Source organism: Taudactylus pleione, unplaced genomic scaffold (genome assembly GCF_031769625.1).
Source record: "Taudactylus pleione unplaced genomic scaffold, aTauple2 ptg000336l, whole genome shotgun sequence".
NCBI lineage: Eukaryota > Metazoa > Chordata > Amphibia > Anura > Myobatrachidae > Taudactylus > Taudactylus pleione.
This window is the reverse complement of record NW_028284737.1, coordinates 2485587-2506234: the sequence shown is the minus strand read 5'-3', so window position 1 is coordinate 2506234 and position 20648 is coordinate 2485587.

Genomic DNA, 20648 nt, shown 5'->3' with positions numbered 1-20648 from the left:
TCATCGCATGCTGTGAGTACTCAAGCTGCGTATGGCATCGCAGTGGATAATTTATGTACACCCCTGTAACGGCGTTCGAACACTGGCACGTCTGCGTTTTGCCAACCACCCCCCGTCACCACCCACAAACTGCACTTCCTGTCAATTACTCTGCGATCGCAGTCCCGATTGCAGTGGCTAGTTCGCGCACTGCAATGCATACACATGCGCAGATTGCAAAACAATTGTCCGATTGCGGGCATAATCGCATTTGCGATCCGTAATGAATCAGGCACTTAATTAGTACCTCAGTCAATTTGATATAACCACCTGTGCTCAGCCATGGATATCTCTAAAACCTGAACTGTTGGGGAGCCTTGAGGACTCCATATAGTCCAGAAGCTCTGGACTATATGGAGCAGTGTTTCACAAATAGGCTATGGCAGAGGTTCCCAAATGCAGTCCTCAAGGCACCCCAACATGTCCATGGTTGAGCGGATTCAGTATGATTTACCGTCGGCCCAAGGTAAGTATTCACTAACCTATTCTACTCCGTAACCCTAACCCTCCCTTAGGGGCGCCTAACCCTAATTCCCCCTCTAAGTGCCTAAACATAACCCCCCCCTTCCCCGCCGCCTAAACCTAAGTCCCCTGGGGGGTGCCTAATCCCCCCTTCCCCTAGCCTAAACCTAATATCCCGGGGGCGTGCCTAACCCTAAGTCCCCCCAGGAACCCTAAACCTATCTCTTCCCCACGCGGCTGTCTGCGCCCGTCGACCCGGCTTACCTTAGATCGGTAAACAGGGTGTCGGTCTCCCGACGTAGGGAAAACGACAGGCATCGGGATATCGATGCCTGTCATTTAACTCTTGCTGGGATTGTAGTCGGGAAGCCGGCGTTCGGGATTCCATCCATCGGCTTCCCGACTGTTTCCCGGTTGAACACAGGTTGTTAAATCAAATTGACTGAGGTAATATTTAATTCACCTGTGGTCAAGCATGTATATCCTTAACATGTGGACATTAGGGGGACCAAGTTTGGGAACCTCTGGGCTATAGCACTGTCCCGTTAGCACTAAGGTGACTATGGCAGCGGCTTAGTGCAATACATCAAACAATGAAGTGCCAAACGTTTCTTCCTCTGGAAAGGGCCTGATCTCTGGATGCAGTCCAGGAATCTTTCCTATTCACTCCATTTAATGTGCTTTATTGCACACCTGAAGGAAAGGAGTTACCTTCAGTCTGGACCAGCACCCCTCCCTTATTGGTTTAAAAGCATGGAGTCTGGTAATGTATATGCACACTAGTAATAGGCACAATTTTAGGTAAGTCCTACAAGTTATATACTGTAGTGCAACTTTTTGTTGATTTTTGGAGCGTGGATCCCCTAGATTGCTTTGGTTGGTCTGCCTCATGGCATCGCATTATAGCACATTCTTTCTTTTCTGCACAATTTTAACACTTTACTGTTTGTTTTTATTATATTTGTGTTTTCACTTTTCTATGCAGCCATAGCTGCTCTTATCTTTCTTGTTTGACATTTCACTTTTCTCATTATAGCGATGCCCTGGGGTGGCTCGGCTGTGCCGATTTAGGGGTGTCCTGCACTCTGGATTTGAACCCTAGTATGTTAGAGACCTACCCTACAGAGGTTACCTGGATATGGTGGGTAGGCCCATAACCTTGGCCATGATTATGCTAAAAACCTCTACTGATTGCAAAATTGTATTGCATAATGTATTTATATATAATCAGTAATTTGGAGTTGTGCACATGTGATCTGTCTGTTTCTGTGCCTACAATAAGCCTCAACAGGTAGCACCTCCCATTATATATAATCATCCCTCCCAAGCCAGCTCATTGCTCCTCCCCTCTTCTGACAGCAGTCTCAGCAGCCATTGGGAAACCATACATATTTTTATGTAGTATGTCAATTAATATTTAATAATGGAGCTGTTTAATATACTGTATCATAATATTTATCTGGGCGATTATATGCTTTTATCTAGGAAAATACGTGTTAATAAAATACCTTGTGTATCTGCTTCCCCAGGTCTGACAATGCTTCCTTGATATTGGTAGTATTATACTCAGGGCCCCCCTACACTGTGCACGGCATCTATATTCCTGCTGCTCACCAGCTGCTCTGCTATGCTCCCCCTTCCACAGCCAGCCATCGGATGGGCATCGGAAAGCTGCATCTGATGGTTGGCAACCATCAAATTCCTGGTATTTGATGGAAAAAGTACTTGCATCAAATCGGAAATATCGATGGTTGCTAACCATTGGCTTCCGATGTCCATCCCTAATTGTCAGTGTGAGGTGGCAAAACTAAATTCCAGAGAATTGTAATTATTAATAAATACTCCTATGTAACCTGTAAAGAAATCCTGAAAACACTATTTGCCGGGGGTGCACGAGGACTGCATTTGGGAAAGAGAACTATGATACAATGGAAGAGACAATTGGGAACATTAAAACTCCAGCCACTTTCTTTTTCTATTAGATCCCAATTGGTAGAACCGTAAAGTCCCGTGCAGTTCCTGAGAAAGGGCCTGATTCAGCTTGGATCGCAGTTGCTTATACGCACGCAATCGGCCGATTGATGCTTTCTGCGTATGCGTACACATTGCATTGCAGTGCACATGCGTGAGCTGGCCACTGCGAACGGGACTGCAATCGCAGAGGCTACGCAGACCCATCGCAAAGTGATTAACAGGAAGTGCCATTTGTAGGTGGTGACGAGGGGGTGGTCGGCCGAACGCAGTTGTGCCACTGCGTTCGCACGCAGTTTCAGGGGCATGCAAAAATTGGCCACTGCAAAGCCATAAACAGTGTGAGGTCTCATAGCGTGCGTGACTGGTAGCAATTTCTGAGTAAGTTCAGGGCTTGTGCAAATGCGCGTATGGGTCCGATGGTACTCGATTGTACCAATGGTTTCGCTATTCTGCTAAACATTATGAATGTGTGTACGGTAAAGTGGGCGTCCTTATGTGCTGCTGAGTTTGCATTGCGATCGAAGTGGTTTGACTTGCTATCGCAGTTGAACTGCGTGCGTACGCAAGATTGCGATCCGTAGTGACCACAGGCCCAAACTCACATCTGTTTCAATAATATTGGTTATTTCCTCAAAGTGTCAAGCTGCTGAACTGGTGGAGGAAGTTCACCTCTCTCATTACAAATGTATTGATAAAACTCACTGGAGTATTGTAGTCAATAATACATTTACATTACTAGGCAGCAGAATTCAGATCCAAACCAAGGATTCTGTATGACCAGCAGTGGAAGAAATGAGTTTGTTAAGAATTTTGGGGTTAATGAACATGGGGCCTGATTCAGACCCGCTCGCAGTGGCCAGGCAGTGCGCAAATGCGCGAGCCCCGCAGCGAGCGACAAATCACTCACTGCAGGACTCACTACAAGATGGAGCGGCTGTCGATGTTGATCGACAGCTCGCCCAGTTTTTTGGGCGTGGAGGGGGGGTGGCTGGCCAAACGGAGGCGTTCCCGAAGGAACGCCTGCCTTTTGGGGGCGGCCCTACTGACATCACTAGTGACATCACTGGGGCTTGTGGGAACGAGACCCTACCACAAGGGTCTCGTTGCAAGCCCGATGGTCGCGACCATCACCTGGCCGCTCGCAAAAGCTGTGGGTGGTCACCCACAGCTTAGCGAGCAACCAGGAGGCCAGCTCCAGAAAAAAAAAAAACCGCCCTGATTGAGAGCGAGAGCTCTGAAAGAGCGTCCGGCTCTAAATCAGGGCCTTGGAATCCTCAGAAGCAGCCAGTTAGAGGGAAGTGAGTGACATACAAAATAATTGGCCAGAGTTCTACCGTTCTGTAATGAGAGTGCAGGTCTGGTGAGCACTTCCAAATGTGGTGTTACTTTTATTTTTTACTGGTTTTAGTAGTCCAAAAAATTACACTACTGTTAAAAAAGAGAGACTAATCTATCATATTATAGGTATATCAAGTGCTTACCTTGCCTTCTACTGTTGATTATATTAATAATAATAATAATAATAATAATAATAATGCTGTTTTCCGCAAAAGTATTGCTTACCTGCTGTGTTGCAGATTCTACTTTAGCTGTCCATAGTCACTGGTACTTGTAGTTTCACAAACTGAACACTTTTTAAATAGATTTGGCTTGTAACATGGGATTATTTATCTGTCCCATCCCTGTTTCATCATACTTGCCAACTCTCCCTAATTGTCAGGGAGACTCCCTGAAATAGTAGCAATCTCCCTGTCTCCCTGAAGAGTCTAGCAATCTCCCTCATTTCATCCTTACCCCCATTATGAAGCTGTTATATTAAAAACAGAGATATATACATTCAAATTGGATCATTAGTGTAATTTCCCTGCAATGGTTATTATAAGGCACAATGGCCCTCATTCAGAGCCGCACGTTAACAACAGTACGCTCGTTGCGTTCCGATGTTGACTAACCGCGCATGCGTCGGTGTTACACTGCACATGTGCGTACGGCAGATTGCGAGTTTTTTTTCTCTCGTTCCTAAAATAGCGTACAGGAAGTGACATGTCAAATGTGATTGACAGAACAGGGCGTTTTTGGGTGTTGACGGGGGTGGAGATGAAAAAACGCAGGCGTGGCGAGGCGTTTTTGGGGCGTACATACATTAGCAGATGCGAACGTCAAATGTGTTCGGACCGTCTCATACGTCACTGGAACATCCGCTTTCCCTTCAAAATGCTCGCACAGCTTAGGGTCAGGATTACTCGACAACATTGGCGATGGCCTTCTCCTCCGTCCCGGGACTCAACGATGGTGCTGCGATTAATCGCGGCTGGTCAGTAAAGTAATTAGTGTTGGATTGAAAACCGGCTTGGTATGTGTTTGGAAAGCAGTTTATTGGGATAGCACAAAAGCGTACGCAGGTGGAAATCAGAGCTGCTAATGTCATGATTACACAATCAATTAGCGTACATTTTTGGTGTTTTATTTTGGCCACAATTTGTTGGTTATGGCCTATTGTAACAATAATGTCATCATGTTTTAATTAGCTCCCCTTTTTTTTGGTTTACTGTGGAATTTGCATCGCTATGTGATTTTTTAAACGTTCCTTAAAGAGGCCTTTTTTTTTTTTTAAGAGGGTCAGTTTTTGCTTTTAGGGCCAGGATTAAATGTAACCCATTTGTACAATAATGTCACAATACAATGTCAGTTTTTTGTTTTAAATTTATTGTTTCAACACAAACAAATTGGCCTAATATTTTGTTGCCTTTTTTTTGTGGCAAAGATATTTGTTAAAAAAAAAAAAAAGCCATAACTGGTAACATAAACGTAAATACCAAATGTAAAAAAATTTCACAAGAAAGGAGAGGGAAGTTTTGACCAGAAAGGAATATGAGCCAAGCACAGAAGGAGTGTGGGAAAAGTCGCCATTGCTGTCACCGTTTTCTCGCCCGTTTGGCTGGGTGAGGGTGGGCGCCAGACCGGGTCCGGGATGCCATCGGGCTGGCCTGTCCAGAGGCAGATGTTGTGGCCTCTGGACTAGGCACAGGGCTAGGCACATTTGGAGGATTGGCTGATGTTGTGCCAGAGGTGGAGGATCCGGATGTTACGGCAGGAAGGGAGGTCGGCTCCACCATGTGCTGGCGAACGAGCTGCTCCAGGGCATCGGCGATGCGGATGTTGGCCCTGGTATTTTCCGCCAGGGCCTGAGCAATGGTCACGTTGGCCGCAGCATTTTGCTCCAGGGCCTCAGCCACCCGTATCAGACTGGCGTCCATCCTCTGCAGAATCTCCGTATGGAAATCCGATTTAAAATTGAGTTCTGTGAGGAGGCCCACTGCCTGCGAGGGGGCACGCCCTGGACTGGCTTCTGCAGGGTCCTCAGCCGGATGTACTGGTTCCTCCCCTGCAGAGCCAGCAGAAATTCTGCGGCCAAGGCTCCCCTCTGGAGCAGACTCATCCGCCTCTGTCTCTGTTAGGAAAAATGCGAAAAGACTCACATTAGAATCTACATATTGGCACAATAGCATTTCAGAGTTGGTGACATCACAAGACTTACCTTGGCCAACATGAGGAGCCGCAAAGTCTGGCATGTCCGTATCCATGTTGGACACGCCAAACACCTCCACAGCCTGCACACACCCCTGTGCCAGCTCTTCTAAGTCTGTCAACTCCAATGACACAGGGGTGGGACCCCCACCTGTCCCCCTTGCATGCCTAGCCCTGTCGGCAAGTTTTTGCTTGAGACGATATTTGAAGTCTGCCCATCTGTGGAATGAAATTGGAACCATTATCCTTTTTTTTACAATGGGGTTTGTTTATAGGATGGGAAAGTGTTTACTTACCGCCATTTGACATCCCGGGCTAGACGGACATAATCACCCACCCTATTGACAGCAACGGCGACCTCCTCCCACATTCTCCACTTCTGGCTTTGGCTCATATTCCTGGCTGCCTGGGGCAGGATGTCAACGCACTTCTGGATCAAAACCTCCATCTCCTTGCTTGTGAAATGTGGCTGCCTTTTTTTTTTGGCAGCTTTGGCGGGTTGACTGGGGCCAGCAGTCTCTTCCATGTCATCCTCCTCACCTATTTGGGTAAATATGCAGATTTAGCCACTTCACAACTTGCACAATATTATGTTTAAAAAGAATCATTGAGACAAAATGCATGAAGGCCTTACCGCCGGATTTTTGGCCATTGTTTCCCTGGTCTGAAGCCATGTCTCTGCTTCCAGAATGAAATCAACCAGAAATTCAATGTGATTTCGTGACGTATTTATACATGCGTCCTTAGTTTGCGGCCGCATCATTGATTGTGCGTCCCTATGATTCATCCTTAATTTGTGCGGGAAAATAAACACTATTTATGGCTTGGTGTGTGTGGAGTCGAGGTTGGGTTGTTGGATTGTTGGCGGTTAAGTTGGTTGGATTTGGTTGTTTGCGGTTGGAGGATTTGGCAGAGTTGGTTTTTTTTTGGTTTTGCTACAGTTGTTTTGGTTTTCCGTTCGCATTGTTTTGCTTTTTTTCCCCATCCTTTCCTGATTTGGTAAGTTTTGTGCAGTCTAATTTGTGGCCAATTGGTGTCTACTTCTGGTTTTTGGTTAGCTATTTTTTTTTTTACACTAATTTCTTCTTTTTTAGTTTGTTTTGGCTTTCGGACCCAAAGACCTTTTTGTTGGAAATCTTATATATTCGAGTTGGGTAAGTCCATTTTTTTTCTTGCATTTGCGAACTAATTAACGCATTTTTGACTGTTGGTGTAGTGACTTGCATTTGCGAACTAATTAACGCATTTTTGACTGTTGGTGTAGTGACTTGCATTTGCGAACTAATTAACGCATTTTTGACTGTTGGTGTAGTGACTTGCATTTGCAAACTAATTAACGCATTTTTGACTGTTGGTGTAGTGACTTGCATTTGCGAACTAATTAACGCATTTTTGACTGTTGGTGTAGTGACTTGCATTTGCGAACTAATTAACGCATTTTTGACTGTTGGTGTAGTGACTTGCATTTGCGAACTAATTAACGTATTTTTGACTGTTGGTGTAGTGACTTGCATTTGCGAACTAATTAACGCATTTTTCGAGGCTTATTCATCATGTAAACCAGTTTTGCTTTTACCTTTTCCATTTTTGGGGTCCATTTGAACCCTATTTGACGTACGGTGTGCAATGTCGTTTTCATCGATGGCCAAATGTGTGTTTCGCCTATTTTATGTGTTGGCTTGCAACAATTTGACAAACAAAAAATCACCCTCTAAATTTTTGAAGTCTAATTTTTGCCTTTTTTACAGTTTATACGTATCATGACAATACCCCGGCATGTAAGCAGCTATGGATGGTATCAGAAAGCTAAGTTGTTTTATGTTACTTTTGGGGTGGGTCAAAAGCCTTACATTGTAAACTTTGAATTTCAGGTAGATCTGGGGCGAATTGTTCTGGCCCTGCTCCCGGAAGACGACCAACCTCAAACTCGTCCCAGGCGTAGGCATCGTAGGCATGCAAGGCCCAAGATATTTCGAACACGTGTCACCCTTTTTGGAATGCCCGATGATGAGGTTTTAAGACACTACCGTCTACCTCCCAAAATCATCATAGACACTCTCTCATTAATAGAAAGTGATCTTGAGCGGCAAATTGACAGTCCAACAGCAATACCACCACTGACGCAATTTATGGCGGTGTTACATTTCTGTGCCTCAGGATCGTTTCAAACAACGGTGGGAATAGTGGCGGGCATCTCCCAATCCTCCTTTTCCCGGATCCTGAGGGCAGTGATGGAGGCACTTTTCAAGCACCTCCATCATTTTATTAAAATGCCTTTGGATATGGGTGCCCTTAGTGTGGCCAAGGCCAATTTTTACCAAATAGCTGGCTTCCCACACATCATAGGGGTTGTGGATGGTACTCACATACCACTTCAGCCTCCAGCACGGCTGGAGGCAATATTTAGAAACCGTAAACACTATCACTCCCTGAATGTAATGGTGGTATGTGATGCCTCCCTCCAGATCCTGTCCCTGAATGCTAAATTACCAGGAAGTGCTCATGACTCCTTCGTCATCCGGCAATCAGGGATATGGCAGAAATTAACCAACCTACAAGCTGGTGATGCGTGGCTTCTGGGTAAGTGGAGAACTTTAGTACATAACAATGTTAAGCTTGATACACAGTGTTCCTGATGTGGTCTATTTTTTTCACAGGAGACAGTGGATACCCTTGCATGTCCTGGCTGCTCACTCCTTATTTGGCTCCCACACCAGGGCCACAAAGTGCATATAATTCCGCACTTACAGCCACCAGGCAAGTGGTGGAGCGCTGTATCGGCCTTTTAAAAGGCCGATTCAGATGCCTCCACCGCTCTGGTGGCGAGCTCATGTATGTGCCGGATATGGTGTCTAAAATTGTGGTCCTGTGTGGGATATTTCACAACATTGCCATAAGGAGTGGTGTCCCAATGCAGCCAGAGGATGCCTTACCTGAGGATGGCCCCCCCGAGGTTGGTCGAAGGTCAGTATGTGGGGGGGCCATACGCGATGATGTGGTGGCCAGATTTTTTAGGTAAGTTTGAACAAAACTACAGTGTTTATACCTAATGTGTTTGTGTTTGTTTGCGAACATCTAATTTTGTGTTTTTTTTCTCACCATCTTCTGTTTGTTCACATAATCTTTGGCACTCCAACGCTCACTACTTCCTGCTACCCTTACCAAACCTGGATCTGGTCCTTTTGGGCATATATTCTGGAACCCATATCGCAACGCCATGTTTGTGGAATCATGTTGGCATGGTCCTTCGTCAACCAGTTCTTGATTTTTTGTTTTTATTTAATTATTTCTTGGTATGTGTTGTATTTGAATTTATCACTGTGTTCTTTTTTTGGGAGTGACCACTTTGTTTTCTCTGTTATGTTGTGAATAAATGTTTGGAGAGTGAAATGGTCTTCCTTTTTTGGGACGTTAACAGCAAGTGTAACCAGGTTAACACAAGTTACATTTGACTAAGGGGTAAACCAGTACTGACGCCAGCTGAGCTAAACTGAAATATGTTTTCAGCTTCCCAACCCACACCAAAAGGAAGCCTGGCCCAACCTTGGGATTTGTAAGATTGGCCTAAGCAGCTTGCGCACCAACTAGGAACCTGTAAAATGTAGAAATATGTAATTGACACTACACCCAAAAAGGGAAATGACATTGTTACTGTTATGTGTTTCTTGTGTCTGTTTGACATACAAAGACAAAACACAATCTAACTTTTAAAAAAGGGAAATCCTTGCAGGAACAGTCTACTTATGTCATGCTAAACTATCTTGGTTTTGGATTTAAAAAATGAGCCACAACATATATTTGTCTGAATAAATTTATTTTGAAAAGATAACAAAAATAAAAAAACTACTGCCGAAGGAGGCCAGACAGCCGGTCGAGGGCCACCAGAATGCCGATTACATGTTGCCGCATCTGCCCCACACAATCCGCCACCTCTTGCCGACGCCTCTGTTCCTCTGTGGGTGAGAAAAGTGTGTGGGTTAATACAACAATAGGGAATCCACATTAAAAAAAAAAAAACACAACCAAATCACTCCTAAACCGAAAAAAAAAAAAAAAAAAGGGGGTGCTGGCAAAAATACAAGGCCTAGGTAAAAATTCCCACAGGTATGATATGTGTATGTTGAAATCACCAGGAAGAGGTAAAGGCAAACCTTCAAAATCACCAAAAGTCAAGCCACAAAAACACGAAGAAAGGCACGACACATGATTACATACAAACAGTTTGTGCTTTAAAAAAAAACAAAAAAAAAACATACCGGGAGCCAAAACGGGAGCTCTGGAAATACCTCCATGATCCTCCTCGGAGGATCCGTCATTCCCCAAAGAATGGGGAGGAGTTATGATGGACTCCGGGGAGGGGGTAATTGGAAGAGGGGTGGGTGGAGGAGAGGGGGAAGTGGGACGGAGGGGAAGGAGGCCCGACATTTCCGGGAGAGGGTCTGGGAAGGATGGGGAGGAGTGGGGAATAGGGGAAAGATTTGGGGTGGAGTGTTGGCTGGGGGTTGGGGATAGTGGCCGGGAACGCCGTCTGGACGGACGGTGACGGCGGAGTCTTGGCTGTCCCCCTAAAATATGACAAAGAAATTGCGGTTAGTTTATGGACAAATCCGGGCAACAAAACTAAAAAAAATAAATAAAAAAACAAATAAGCCAAATAGCAGTAGAATGAATAAATCAGAAATAGAGGGAAAACATGCACACGCAGATATGAGTACAAATAATAAATAGGACAGACAGGAAAACATGCACACGCAGATATGAGTACAAATAATAAATAGGACAGACAGGAAAACATGCACACGCAGATATGAGTACAAATAATAAATAGGACAGACAGGAAAACATGCACACGCAGATATGAGTACAAATAATAAATAGGACAGACAGGAAAACATGCACACGCAGATATGAGTACAAATAATAAATAGGACAGACTGGAAAACATGCACACGCAGATATGAGTACAAATAATAAATAGGACAGACTGGAAAACATGCACACGCAGATATGAGTACAAATAATAAATAGGACAGACTGGAAAACATGCACACGCAGATATGAGTACAAATAATAAATAGGACAGACTGGAAAACATGCACACGCAGTTTGCCCCACAAACACAAACATTAAAACCACAATACATAACACTTACTTGCCAGGATCTGCATGCGAAAGCATGCCAGCAAGCGGGGCGTTCGCCGTTGCAGGTCGGACCACCTGCGCTCCAGCTGCCCGATGTTGCGGCGTGAGCCGAAGGACCGCAGGCGGGACCGTGCCTCCGCATACGCGGAGCGCTTCTGGCGGTTGGTCATGGGTTGAGGTTGGCTGGTGATCCGGCGATCCATGACCTCCGTAAGCACCAGCAGCTCACGCCTGGTGAATGTGGAGGCTCTCATGATGGCAATGGTGTTTTTCTTAAAAATCATTTTTGATAAAGTGTGTAAAAATTTTCTGATTGGCTAATGTATTTTGGAAATTAACAGGAGCAATTTTATTGGTTAGTGTATGAGTCATGTGTTCGAAAGGGCCAGAAATCTCTGGAGAGTTATGATAGGCTTGATGCAGTGACATGCGTAAGCAAATTTAAATAAAGAAATGAACCCAGGGAAATATGCGGGGATCCACAGCAATAGTACAATTGTTTAATTGTGGTTCACATGTTTTTTGAACAATAAAAGCGAATGTTTCATCCGTACGTATTCTGCGGGTAAACACAAACACGGACAAGAGTAAAGTTTCTTGCATTGTGTTGAAAAAAACAAACAATTAAGCTAATTGATACATTGATTGGCATGATACGATTGATGGAGGTAGGCAGAATAAAGGAGCAGGTAATCGACATCTGACAAGGCCACTTCCTGTTTATACTTGTGCGTGCGTTCCTTTCAAGCCATTTCGGGGATGTACGCTCGCTATTTCGTACGCTCGTTAGTTAGAGGAGGGGTCGCCTGAGTTTAGGGAGGAATTTTAGATGCGAACGAAAATACGAGCGAGCCATTCAATTTAAATATTTTTGTACGTACGCCTAACGTACGTGCGCCCGCTTGCGAGTGGGTCTGAATGAGGGCCAATGATCCCTATGAATTTCTGCAAAGTATTAGTGTGTTTTCATCAACAAACAGATCTTACTGACTGCTTTTGGGCTGGTTTACATTTGGATGTAAGTCAGGTTTAGGACACGCCTCTCAGATTTATCAGTACACGCCCACTGTAACACGCGCTCATAGGTGCTGCTTTCACAATCTCCCTGAAATGCTTTTTCAAAAGTAGGCAGGTATGTGTTTCTTGGAACGTTAGTCCTGAATTAGAAAGAAAAAGCTGCTATTATACAGCACAGAAGATTTCTCAGTACGATTAGTAATATGCAGAAAAAATGTGTAAACAAACATGATAAATGTATTAAACCTCGGGGACACCGTGGTGCAGAGAATCTAATGTTCTCCTGCAAACAATTACTGAGACTTCTGGGAAACAATTGAAGAAAATCATGTCAACAAGATTAGGAGATAACGCTCATCTCAGCAGCAGTCCTGTGATTATTCATTCTGCGTGGCAGGTTGTAGTGTTCCATTCAGCCTGTAATGGCTGAATGGAAGACTAGTACAGAAAATTAGTACAACTGGAAAAATACAGTACTGTATGTATTAAATATATTTGCACAAGGGTATTTACAATTAAAAAAAAATGACTTCATTACATATTACGTACACTGGGGGACTGGCACAGGTTGCATGCAAGTCCATTTTGAGGGAGGAACTTGCTCTGGAGCCAGGTGTATGCACAATGCACATACTTGCTGACTTACTGACTGATCCCTCCCGAAGGTTGCAGTCATGTCGGCTCTGCGGCGGAAGGGGGTGTCAAGGCAAAGTGGGTAATTACCAGCGCTGTGAAGCGGGGCCACATTATGGCAATTCAGCATGAATCGCGTCATCGGCCGTCCAGACCTCCCACTTCACTTGGGAAGTGGGCAGCTGTGGGTGGGTGAAGGCTGGCTGCGGGAGACTTGCCCATTCTTCCGGGTGTCCAGGATCGCTACCTGAAGTGGACAAGTATGTGTGCTGGAGATTGTCAGTGGTACGCAACTCAGTCGATTCTCCACTTGAGGCATACTTGCCTACCCTCCCGATTTGGTCGGGAGCCTCCCGAAAATCGGGTGCCGCTCCCGACCTCCCGGGAAGGCAGGCATTCCTCCCGACCCCGGCGATGTGCCCGCAACCCCCCGCACTTTTAGGTAAAAACACCGGCAGCAGGGGGGCCGGTGACGCGATTCGCGCTGAATCGCGTCATCGTGGCTCCGCCCCCGGCTGCACAATGCCATTAATCACGGCATTGTGCAGAGGGGGCGGAGCCACGATGACACGATCGCGCTGTCACGCCCCATGCTCCGCCCCCAACAACATGTCAGGTGCCGGGCCCCGCCCCCTTTTGCCACGTCACGCCCCCAGCCCTGTAAGCCCAACAGCTCCCTCCCGGAAGGAGGGAGCTAAAAGTCAGCAAGCCTGACTTGAGGTGGAGTAACTGGGTGGCAACAGGGTGATACTGGGAGGATCATTATTGCTCCTAGACCTGGTCCCCTCTGCCCATGCACGACCCGACTTTGGACACTTTAATTAAATTAATAATATTTGCATATTTAAATGTGGAACAGTACTTGTGTACCTTGTGTAGTGGTCAGCATTAGAAAGGCTGATATCTGGGGGTAAATTTACTATATATTTAGGTAATCAGCAATTATTATCTCAAGTCTGCTACAGTCTTATAATATTTTATAGTATATATAAATTGCCATAAGCACTATCTCCAGTCTTTAGATTGTGTGTAGGCATGATTGATCTTAAGTCCTAAATGTTTGTTTAAGCCATTTTATTGCTGGGTCTGTATTGGCTGGCCAGTGGGGAGTTGTCATTAATTAGGATGCACACTTGGCTACTTAAATATCATTCACTAGCCTTGGCTGAAGTTAGCAGACTCCTAAGTGCAAAATAGATTTTATGGAAAATTTCAGCGTTACACCGGCGTTAAACCGAAGGAAAACAGACGGAGAACCAGTGGCGGGCTGGGCCGGGGGGCAGGGTGCCATGTGCCCCCTGGGCCGCAGCGTCATGCGAGCCGCGGGCCGGTGCAGTCTGTGTCACGGGGGGGGGATTATTATGGGGGCACTACCAGGGGGGGGGGATTTCTATGGTGGCACTACCAGGGGGGGATTACTACTGGGGGCACTACCAGGGGGGTGGATTACTACTGGGGGCACTACAAGGGGGGGGACTACTACTACTGGGGGGCACTACAAGGGGGGGACTACTACTACTGGGGGAACTACAAGGGGAGACTACTAATACTACTGGGGGCACTACAAGGGGGGGCTACTACTGGGGGCACTGCATAGGGGGGAGGGGACTACTACTAGGGGCACTACATAGGGGGAGGGGACTACCACTGGGGGCACTGCGAGGGACCACTGCTGGGGGCTCTATATAAAGGGCAATACTGGGGGTACTGCATAGGGGGGAGACTACAACTGGGGCCACTATTTAAGGGACATTGCATAAGGGTTACCACTATTGGGGGCACTGCATGGGGGGTGGACTGCTACTGGGGGCACTGCATAGGGGGTACCACTATTGGGGGCACTATATAAGGGGCTTACTACTAGGGGCACTGAACAGGGAGGGACCACTACTGGGGGCACAAGGGGCACTGCATAGCGGGGGATCACTACTGGGAGCACTACTGGAGGCCTGCATAAGGGTGTTATCTCCTGTGGCACACGGGGGCACTGCATATGGGCACTACGACAGGGGGCTGCCCCTAATCTTTATTTTTACATTACATTAATCCCATATGGACCCGCCTCCTCCCTGAAACACTTGAGGGGGGCGGCGCCGTAGCACGCACGTTCTTCGGGCACCCTGGCTACACGCTACTCCTCTGCCAGGGCCGCCTGCATGCATTTGCCCCCCAGGCTAAAAGTTGCCAGCCAGCCCCTGAGGAGAACATTTCATCAAACACAACTAGACTGCTATCAATACTGCTTATGGACACCTATGGAGCATCAAGTGTGAGTTCACTACCTCTTCACCTGCTGCCTGCGTAACCAGGACATGCAACACTAAACTCCTTGTTTGATCATTGCAAAGACATTATCTCACTTGCTACTATTGGTGCTGCCTCTTTGCTCACTAAAAACTAAGGCCCTCATTCAGAGCCGTTCGCTATTTGCGGTCGTTCGTTTAAAAATAAGGGGTGGCTATTCAAATGATCCGTACACACATTGCAGTCTGTTCACACCTCTAAGTCTGAACGAACGAGCAAAACATACGCTCGTTTATTTGTTAAAAACGCCCCCTGGCCGCTCGCACCATACGTCATGTCCGCTATTTATTAGATTAATCGAGTACATCGACCAGCGTATGAACTGCTCGCTATTCTTGTGGTTGGTGTTTGCTACCACAAATTTGCGAGCAGTTCTGGTTATAAAATAACCCAGTGACGTGGTCAATGACGCTGCTGTTTTAAATATACACACCCATAAAACGCCCGTTTTGACCTTTAAGCACGCCTGCGTTCGGATCTCCACTCCCCATTTTCAAGCACCTTCCCCTGTTACCACCCACATACGCCTCATTCTGTCACTCAAAATAGCAGGCCCTCGCTATATTGCGTACCAACGATTTTCGGCCGCACTGACTGGTTCGCGCATGCGTACTAAAAACCGTACGCATGCGCAGATGTGCAAACATCGCTCGGAACGAGCGTACTGCCGCTAACGAGCGGCTCTGAATGAGGGCCTAAATACTTATTTGTATCAATGCAAAGTAAACTATAAACCTTGCATATGACTGTCTGATTTGCCATTGCTTTTGCCTAGCCTCACAACTTTAAACTTTTTCTTTTATTACTCATTTTCAAAAACCTTTAAATCACATATATTCCCCTCAATAAAAAAAAACACTACTTTGTTCATCAAGCATACTCATTCATCAACAGTGTTCTTTCACCAGCATTTTTGAAAAACCTTCAACACTGTCGTTCTCACACATACACTATTCTTACCTCATCCACACCGTGACCATGTTTTCTTCAAATTCTCAGTTTACTCAGTGCCTACCTACTAAGCTCAGCACCCGTCCTTCCTCTCCCTCTCCCTATCACTACACCACACCTTTATGTAGATCACACTAATCTCCATCCCTTTCCTACAAATTAGGGGTGTGCACCGGCCACTTTTCGTGTTTTGTGTTTTGGATCTGGATCTTTCTTCGTGTTTTGGATCTGGATTGGTTTTGCCAAAACCACCCTTCCGTGTTTTGGGTTCTGGGTTTTGTGTTTTGGATCTGTATTTTTTTGGAAAAGAAGCATAAAAACAGCTAAAATCACAGAATGTGTTGGTTTTTCTGCTCCTATGCTATTATTAACCTCAATAACCTTAATTTCCACTCATTTCCAGTCTATTCTGAACACCTCACACCTCACAATAGTGTTTTTATGTCCAAAAGGTTGCACCGAGGTAGCTGGTTGACTATGCTAAGCGACCCGAGTGGGCGGCACAAACACGTGACCCATCTAGGCGTGATACTGCAGTGGCAGACAGGATGGCAGTTTGAAAAACTAGGCCCCAAACTGTACATAATGCAAAGAAAAAAAAGAGGTGCAAGATGGAATTGTCCTTGGGCCCTCCCACCCACCCTTATGTTGTATAAACAGGACATGCACACTTTAACAAACCAATCATTTCAGCGCCAGGGTCTGCCACACAACTGTGGCTGAAATGATTGGTTCGTTTGGGCCCCCACAAAACAAGCTGGCAATTAATCTGTCCCTGCACAAACTGGCTCTACGGAGGCAAGATGTCATCCTCATCCTCCTCATCCACCGATTCCTCACCCTCTTCAGTGTGTACATCCTCATCCTCACAAAGTATTAACTCGTCCCCACTTGAATTCACCACCACAGGTCCCTCTGTACGTTCTGGAGGCTGGTCTCCCTGGAAGAGCTGATAATTCATTTTGATGAACATCATCTTCTCCACATTCTGTGGAAGCAACCTCCTACGCCTTTCGCTGACAAGGTTCCCGGCTGCACTAAACACTCTTTCGGAGTACACACTGGAGGGGGGGGCAACTCAGGTAAAATAGAGCCAGTTTGTACAGGGGCCTCCAAATTGCCTCTTTTTCCTGCCAGTACAGGTATGGACTGTCTGACATGCCTACTTGGATGCTGTCACCGATGTAATCCTCCACCATTCTGTCAATGGTGACAGTATCATATGCTGTGACAGTAGACATGTCAGAAATTGTTGCCAGGTCCTTCAGTCTGGACCAGATGTCCAAACTTGGTCCTGCCTGCCCTGCATCACCGCCAGCGGGTTGCTTAGGATACCTACGTTTTTTCCTGGCAGCCCCAGTTGCGGGAGAAAATGAAGAAGGAGCTGTGACGTGTCATGTTCCGCTTCAGCTGACAGTGTGTTCACCAGCAGGTCTTTGCACCTCTGCAGGCTTGTGTCGGCCGGAAAGAGAGACACCACATAGGCTTTAAACCTAGGATCGAGCACGGTGGCCAAAATGTAGTGGTCTGATTTCAACAGATTGACCACCCTGGAATCCTGGCAAAGCGAATGAAGGGCTTCATCCACAAGTCCCACATGCCGATCGGAATCGCTCCGTCTTAGCTCCTCCTTCACTTTCTCCAGCTGCTTCTGCAAAAGCCTGATGAGGGGAATGACCTGACTCAAGCTGGCAGTGTCTGAACTGACTTCACGTGTGGCAAGTTTGAAGGGCTGGAGAACCTTGCACAACACTGAAATCATTCTCCACTGCACTTGAGTCAGGTGCATACCCCCTCCTTTGCCTATGTCATAGGTGGATGTATAGGCTTGTATGGCCTTTTGCTGCTCCTCCATCCTCTGAAGCATATAGAGGGTTGAGTTCCACCGCGTCACAACCTCTTGCTTCAGGTGATGGCGGGGCAGGTTCAAGAGTGCTGGCGCTCCAGTCTTCGGCACGCAGTCGCTGAATGGCGAAAGTGGACAGAAATTTTTCGGGCCACCCAAAGCGTCTCCTGCACGCCCCTGTCGCTTTTCAGAAATTCTGCACCACCAAGTTTATTGTGTGAGCAAAACATGGGACGTGCTGGAATTTGCCCAGATGTAATGCCCGCACAATATTGGTGGCGTTGTCAGATATCACAAATCCCCAGGAGAGTCTAAGTGGGGTAAGCCACTGGGCGATGATTTCACTCAGTTTCTCTAAGAGGTTGTCGGCGGTGTGCCTCATACTGAAACCGGTGATACACAGCGTAGCCTGCCTTGGAACGAGCTGGCGTTTCTGAGATGCTGCGACTGGTGACGCTGCTGCTGTTGCTGCGTAAGGTGATACATCTACCCAGTGGGCTGTCACAGTCATATAGTCCTTAGTCTGCCCTGTTCCACTTGTCCACATGTCCATGGTTAAGTGGACATTGTGTACAACCGCATTTTTCAGGACACTAAGGACACTTTTTCTGACGTTTCTGTACAGTCTCGGTATCGCCTGCCTAGTGAAGTGGAATCTAGACGGGATTTGGAACCGGGGACACACTACCTCCATCAATTGTCTAAATCCCACTGCACTAATGGCGGATACCGGACGCACGTCTAACACCAACATAGCAGTCAAGGCCTCAGTTATACGTTTTGCTTCAGGATGACTGCTGTCGTACTTCATCCTCCTCGCTAAGGACTGTTGGAGGGTCAATTGTTTAGTAAAAGTAGTGGTGTTCCTACTTCCTCTCTGGGATGATGAACGACTCCCAGCAGCAGCAACAGCAGCAGCGGCAGCAGTAGGCGTAGCAATGCAGGATCCTCCGGAGGAATCCCGGATAGGAGAGTCAGTCATGCCAGTGACATGGCCTGCAGGACTACTTCCGATCCTGACTAAGGAGGAAATTGACGAGGAGGGAGTTGACGGTGTGGTTTGCAGGCGCTTGGATACAACACGACAACGGGATTTAGGTGTCCCTGGACTGCTTACGGTCTTAGCCAAAGTTTCTGAACTTGACAGTAACTTTTTATGAACGCGCTGCAGGTGCCGTATAAGGGAGGATGTTCCTAGGTGGTTGACGTCCCTACCCCTACTTATTTCACCTTTACATATGGTACATATGGCAAGACAGTTGTTGTCCGGATTTGGATAGAAATATTGCCAGACCAAAGAGGTGGAATGTTTGGTCTTCTGCCCAGGCATGACCGTGATGGGCTTTTTCATCCCACGGACAACAACTGTCTCCCCCGGAGCCTGATTTAAACAAACCACATCACCATCAGAATCCTCCTCGCCAACTTCCTCCTCAGCGCCAGCTACACCAGTATCCTCATCCTGTTGTACTTCAACAGTGACATCTTCAATTTGCATATCAGCAAGTGGACTGTGGGTGCTCCTTTCAGCACTTGCAGGGGGCATGCAAATGGTGGAAAGAGCCACCTCTTCCTGTCCAGTGCTGGGAAGGTCAGGCATCGCAACCACCACCACACTTGGACTCTCCTTGGGGATTTGTGATATCTTCTTAGAAAGCACAGTTCTTCGCTGTGCTTTTGCCAGCTTAACTCTTTTGATTTTTTTTAGTGGGAGGAGGGCTTCCATCGTCATGTGAAGCTGAACCACTAGTCATGAACATACTAGGGATCGACCTTAGCCGTTCCTTGCCACTCCGTGTCGTAAATGGCATATTGGCAAGTTTACGTTTCTCTTCAGCTGATTTAAATGTTTTTTTCAAGGTCATTTTCCTGAACTTTGTCATTTGGGATTGTATGTGCCCTCTATTATGACATTGGGCATCGGCCTTGGCAGACGACGTAGATGGCATGTTATCGTCTATGTCATGACTAGTGGCAGCAGCTTCAGCACTAGGAGGAAGTGGTTCTTGATCTTTCTCTATTTTATTTTTATCGGAGAAAGTTTGGTCCTCCATTTATGTTATATCGATTTGATATATACGTGCGGCTAAACACAGAAAATATTTTTTTATTTTTGCTGGAGAGTAGTGCACTTTGTGGGTTACACCAGCCTTTAAGAAATGAGCCAGCCGGCTCTTTACTTATGGGACACAGGCGCACGCTTGGCGCTGCTCCTTTGTTGATGCACGTGCGGCTACTGCGCACACAATTCACAAACACAGAAAATATATATTTTTTTGGTTTGGTGTGTACTTTGGGGGTTACAGCACCCTTTAACGGTCAAGCCAGCCGGCCCTTTACTTATGACACAGGCGCACGCTTGGCACTACTTTGTTGATGCACGTGCGGCTACTGCGCACACAATTCACAAACACAGAAAATATATATTTTTTTGGTTTGGAGTGTACTTTGGGGGTTACAGCACCCTTTAACGGTCAAGCCAGCCGGCCCTTTACTTATGACACAGGCGCACGCTTGGCACTACTTTGTTGATGCACGTGCGGCTACTGCGCACACAATTCACAAACACAGAAAATATATATTTTTTTGGACTGGAGTGTACTTTGGGGGTTACAGCACCCTTTAATGGTCAAGCCAGCCGGCCCTTTACTTATGACACAGGCGCACGCTTGGCACTACTTTGCTGATGCACGTGCGGCTACTGCGCACACAATTCACAAACACAGAAAATATATATTTTTTTGGTTTGGAG